Source organism: Cebus imitator, unplaced genomic scaffold (genome assembly GCF_001604975.1).
Source record: "Cebus imitator isolate Cc_AM_T3 unplaced genomic scaffold, Cebus_imitator-1.0 Scaffold328, whole genome shotgun sequence".
Lineage (NCBI taxonomy): Eukaryota > Metazoa > Chordata > Mammalia > Primates > Cebidae > Cebus > Cebus imitator.
In genome coordinates, this window is record NW_016107643.1 from 144393 (window position 1) to 150392 (window position 6000).

The 6000-nt window shown below is 47.5% G+C and overlaps 1 protein-coding gene across 2 annotated transcripts in view; it reads left to right on the top strand.

Annotated features, from left to right (window-relative positions):
• Positions 1 to 5994, top strand: part of STK35 (serine/threonine kinase 35) — a 41101-nt gene extending 35107 nt beyond the window's left edge. The window contains exon 4 of one of the 2 annotated variants that reach the window (XM_017504727.2): positions 5841 to 5994. The gene's annotated coding sequence lies outside the window, so the exon portion shown is untranslated. Of the gene's footprint in view, positions 1 to 3448; positions 3677 to 5840 lie in introns of those variants that run through there. The other variant, XM_017504728.2, reaches the window with a different exon arrangement.
• The last annotated feature ends 6 nt before the right edge of the window (positions 5995 to 6000 follow it).

Here is a 6000-nt window from a genome sequence, read left to right on the forward strand (position 1 = left end):
ATGAGGATAATTCTTACATGGTCCTTTGGACAAATGAGGTGTTGCATAATCTTGCACAGCTGCTAGCATGTCATAGGTATCATTAGCTACAGTGATACCACTACACAAGACTGTGGGTGAATTTAAGTAAGAGTGAATTCTTGGCTCCCCACCCCAATAATACACCACTTTGAGTTTATACTGTGCCTTAGTCTGAGTGTGCCAATGAGATGACTTTCTTTTCTATTAACCAGATCTGAGAGGCAGGATAGAAAGAGGAAACTGGGCTTTGGGTTTGAAGTCTCAGTCTGTGATACCCTAACAACCAAAATGAATGACGTGAATGATGGCAAGATCGATCTTACTGAGTGTCCATCCTGTGTTAAGTGCCATGACAGGCAATTTACTTGAAGAATTCTTCACTTTTCACAGCAGGCCCCCAAAGGGAAAAGAGTTCCATGCCCATTTTCTAGTTTAAGAGAAGGAGACTCAGATCATGGAAATAGTAAGTGGCAGAGCTTGTGTTTGAACCAGGACTGTCTGCCATAGAACCTGTGCTCTTCCCTGAGAAAGTACTGAAGTGAGGATCAACCTTGTGGTTATCAGACTTCCACATTTCCTAAGACAGTGCAATTTTAAAAGCTGGGGAGGCAGGTCTGGGAGGGAAGCAATTTTTAAAACCATACTTACTTTCACATCATTCCATCAAAGAAATTATGTTTAGGCCAGGCATGGTGGCTCATGCCTGTAATCACAGCACTTTGGGAGGCCAAGGCAGGAGGATTGCATGAACAAAGCCAGGAGTTCAAGACCAGCATTGGCCACATAGCAATAACCCTATCTCCCAACTACTTGAGAGTCTGAGGCAGGAGAATCACTTGAACCTAGGAGGCATAGGTTGCAGTGAGCAGAGATCATGCCACTGCACTCCAGCCTGGGTGACAGAGCTAGACCCCATCTCAAAAAAAAAAAAAAAAAATTTAGCCAGGTGAAGTAGCATGTGCCCATAATCCCAGCTGCTCAGTAGGCTGAGGCAGGAGGGTTGCTTGAGCCCAGGAATTTAATGCTGCAGTGAGCTATGATTGCGCTACTGTACTCCAGCTTGGGTGACAGAGTGAGACCCTGTCTCTTAGAAAAGAAAGACAAATGTAATGACATTTTGACATCAACAAAGCAGGAAGGCCATCCTTTTAGAGTAAGGGATAATCACCAAGGCATTCTGGGCGTGCAGGCTGAGGAGTAGGGGAAGGAGGTGAACACGTGAGCCACCCTTGTCCTTAGCGCCATCCTCCTGTGCATGTTCCCCTCAGATCTCCCAGGCTTCTGTTCTCCAAGCTGCTGATGGCCTTAATGAGAGCCCTTCAGTTTCTCAGTCTCCTTAAACAGACCAGACCCCTGCCTGACTGGAACACCATTCACTGCCAAGTTGGCACCATGTCCTCCCCTGTCCCCCAAGCACTAGACCTGTACACAGGCACGTAAGCCTTCCATGAGCCTTTTTCGGAGTGAGGCTATTTATAAATGAAGGGATTAGATGGGTTTTAAACTCCACTTAAGCTCTTCTTGTCTTCTCTAGGAAGGGATTTTACATTACATAGTTACATGTCAAAAGCAGGGGCTTTGGAATGAGACTACCCTGAATTAAACCCTTTTCTTTATTACTTACTGGCTGTGGGGCTGCTCTCTGAGCTTCAGTTTTCTCATCTCTAAGACTAGGGGGACAGTAACCCGTATCTCTTAGGGTTGCTGGGATGAAGTAAGGCAATGGATGTAAAAGACTTGATCCTTTAACAGTGATTGGAAAGCAGTGCTGCTTTACTAGGTTGTTACCTACAAAGCACTTAGAACTTGCCTAGCACATACAAACTGCTCCATAAGTGGTTGCCGTTATGCCAGTTATAGAGAAATACTCTATAAGAAGGTGGGATGCACTGAGAGAACTTGGTCCAAGAGCTGAAATGAGAAAGGTAAGGATTCATAGCAGATATTCCCAGATCATTGACACCTGCCACCCCCAAGATCATCTCAGATGCAAGCTATCAGAACCATTGCTGAGCCAGCTTTGAAGCACTGAATGAAGACTGTCATAGTGCAGAGACTTTGGGTAGTGAAGCTTGAAAACTTGGGATTAAGTGCTGGTTCTACTCTGCTCAGCAACTCTGGTGTGGGGCAAGTTGCTCTGTCTCTCTGGGCCTGTTTTCTTGTTAAAACTGGCCAAATCCATCCTCACAGTAATCATGGAAGTGCACAACAGATGTCAGTTGCAGGTTCATCACATCACCTTTTTTCATTATGCTTAGCAGGTGTGATTTTTGCCCTCAGGGAGCGGGCTCTATGGTCAGAGGTAGGGCTTCCACAGAGACGGATGAGAAAAATCCCAGTCGAAGCTGGTAGCCAGGCAGTCAGGCACAGCCTGAGCGATCAGAGAGCTGAGATGTGGCATTTGCTAGGATGAAGTGCCACAAGCCTAAGGCCTCCCCCAGGACCCACTGGGGCTGAGACCTATACCCTTTATAGGTCTGCTGCTCAAACCCAGAACCATGTGGTCTGAGCTATTCCTGTTCAAAGCTGCAGAGAGTGCCTCCACTACCTTCAGTGAGCTTACTGTGCTGTTGGCTCCCTGGGAAAAGTGCTCCTTCTCTGATGGTAGATGGGAAAAGAACCACCAGCCAAGATCCTCTCCACAGTAGAGAGCTCTCTTATTTTCCTTCTTTGTGCCCACAAGAGAGAACCAGACTCAGACCTGTGGGCTGTTCTGAGGCTTCCAACAGGAGGGCCAGAGCTAGAGGGAGGGTGGAGGAGCCTTTGGGAAATGTCAGCCTCACTTCCTGGCATAGGACCCAGTGATTACAGCGGTCATTACAAGCTGGTGTCTCAGGAGTTCTTGCAGAGTGCCGTGCTGTTGGTCTGACCTTCTGCAGTCATCACACTATGTTCTGCTAGTTTTTATGTAAAAAGGAACCTCTGGCTTCTGAACCTGCCTCCTTGCCAACACTGCTTTTCAGCTGCCATGTGCTACCTTCCTGCTGATGGGCATCCTTTTCAGGAGATTGTCCTCAGCTAGGGCCCTATGCAGGGAGGGAAGAAAAGAATGCTGGAAAGTCATAACTGGTCCCAAAGATTATTTTAGTACATCACATGTGACCATATAATTTCTCGTCGTATTTCACAAGGTCTTAATGCCTCGATGGTGAGGGCCCACCCTAAATACCCTCTTCCCCCATCTTCTGGTTGATCTGCTGTGTCTACAGAAAGCACAGAGAGAAAGCAGTAGGCATGCTAAATAGAGCTAGAGTTTGAGATGGCTGCTGAATCATCAGGGAATATGTTTATGATGATTTTCTTTTTCCATGTCAAAAACTGGATACAAGACCTACAAGTGGATTTTTTTGAAAGGAATTAACAGGCTGAGGAACAGGAGCAGCAGAGTAAAAGGCTGGGCCTGAGAAATCCTGTATTTTCTTTCCAGATGAGCCACACCCACTTCCTTCCAAATAGACGCTGGGTCACCCGCTCCCTGGGCAGTAGAGCAGGGAATCGCGCAGTCTAACCTCCCGTTTGGCACTGTAGAAGCTCGCCCTTGATCCCTGGGCGTGGAAGAGCCCAGACACCCCACGTCTGGACCTTTCTGTTGGAGCTGCCAGCTTTTCTTGTTCATTAAAGTACCCTATTTTTCCTATTAAAAAGTAAAATGTGACATTGGTGTGTGTTGAATAATAACAATCAGAAGTAGGGGAAGAAGAAAATCCAGTCACAACAAGCACAACATTTTGTTGTATTTCTTGGCAGATGTTCCTACACTGGAGTGTTTGTATTTTTCATAGTTACGGTCATGCTGTGTGCTACACCATTTTGTACCCTACTCTCTTCCACCTACCCAAGGGAAATGGTTTTGCCGTCATCTTCAAAACGCCATACAACAATCTCATTTTCTCTGTAGTATATCAGTAAGTTGAAGGATCAATTGCTTACTTAATCCTTGTTTTTGGACTTGTGAGTTAGTGCCTTATAATTTAAATAATACTTCAGTGAACTTCTTTATCCATAAAGTTCTTTTCATATTTAGGTTTATCTGTTAAGCTTGACTTTCAAGAGTGGAATTTTAGAGAGCCACCAATCTAAACACCTTTGAAGCCCTAAAAACAGTACCAGACTTCCCCTCCTCCAGCAGTGTGGGGAGGACCCTTCTCATGGTACCCTCACCAGCCTGAAGCACTTTTGGTGGTTGCATGGCTGAGAACCATGGCCTGTTCAGATTTAACACGTTTATAGTCTCTGGCTGGGGACAGTTGGCTAGGAAGGGGAGGACTCATTGAGTATGCTTGTACCTGCTATGGGCCAAGAACCTGATAGTCATCCCACTCAGACCTCAACAAAGAGCCCCCAGTGTTCAGGGGAAGAAACTGAGGCCAACAGGAAGTACATTATCCAATACTGTCCTATCCTGCTGCCTCTTGAGGGGACTACCTAGGTCCCTCGCCAGGAGCTGAGGACAATGAGCTGGTGTTGTCAGACTGCACAGGTGGCAACTCATGGCAGCCACAGTGCTGGCTCTGCCTCACAAAGAAAGGAAGCTGCTAGGGGATTGCTCACACACAGTGAAAGACTTGTCTGCTTTGGTCATTTAGGCTGAGAACAGGCACTTTAAGAAACTCCTTAGATGGGCCAAGGCGGGCGAATCACTTGAGCCCAGGAGTTCAAGACCAACCTGGACAACATGGCAAAAAACTGTCTCTACTAAAAATACAAAAATTAGCCGGGCATGGTGGTGTGTGCCCTGTAGTCACGGCTACTCAGGAGGCTGAGGTAGGAGGATCACTTGAACACAGGAGTTCAAGGCTGCAGTGAGCTGTGATCAAGGCACTGCACTCCAGCCTGGGCAACAGAGCAAGACCCTGTCTCCAAAAGCCCCGATGATTCCATGTGCAATGAGACTGGAGCACTGTTGCCCTAGATGGCTTGCCCTGCCCAGGACAGCACTATACTTAGCACTGATCCGATAGCTCAGAGCAGGGGCTGCCCAAGACTAATCTCTGTGGGCCCTTGGATTCTAGGCCTCCAATAGAATAAGCCCCTGAAGGGCAGGCTTGTCTTATTCCTGAGGACTGGCACTAAGGCAGTTTTCAAATAATAGCAAATACTAATAGGATCAGGCTCTCTTCTCAGTTTTACATTCATTTAATGTTCATCTAATCTTCATAGTAGTCTGTGACGCAGGTACAGGTGATGAGACCAGGGAACAGAGGACTTAAATTCCCCCTCAGTGCACGGCAGCAGACAGTGCAGGCCCAGTCCAGCACTGCTCCTGGCTGTGGGACTCCGGCCTTTCTTAAGACCTTAGCAGGTAGCCTGCTTTGGGTTCTCAGAGGCCTGAGCTTCATTCTTTTCTTTAATACAAGATAACTAAACCTAGAGAGGGTTGCTATGGCATTTCTAACAAACAGCACAGTTAGCTACAGAGAGTGGGGAAGAAAGTGTGGGTGGAACCAATGCTGGCAAGGTCCATGGGGACAGAAAATCCAGGGTGGACCCTGCTGTATCTTCTCCTGATAGTACGAGGAAGTCAGGATCACGATCAGTTTGGCAGCTGGAGCCAGCATGCTTGGGTTCTCAGCCAGTGTCTGCCCCTTAGTTATTGTGACCTTGCGTAATTTACTTAGCCTGAGCCTCAGTTTCCCTGTCTGAAAAATAAGCATGTGTGTCTAGACCTGGGAGGTTGAGACTAGATTTACCCCGTCTATTTAGAGTGCTCCCCCACAATCCCCAGCACACACAGCCTCAGCGTTCCTCTGGGTTGGGAGCTGGTGGCCAGGCCTGCTGACCAATGTCTGTCTACTCCTTACATGCCTTCTGTCTTCCAGGTCGATCCCTCGGGACCCACAGTCTCACCACGTCTCCTACAGAGGACGGCAGAGGGTACAGGTGGTGGCTTGGCCGGTTGGCGCTCTCCTGACAGCTGGATCTCCGGCAATGTGAAGCTTTTGTTTGGGTTTCCCCCCTTCCTTTTAATTTTTCTTTCTC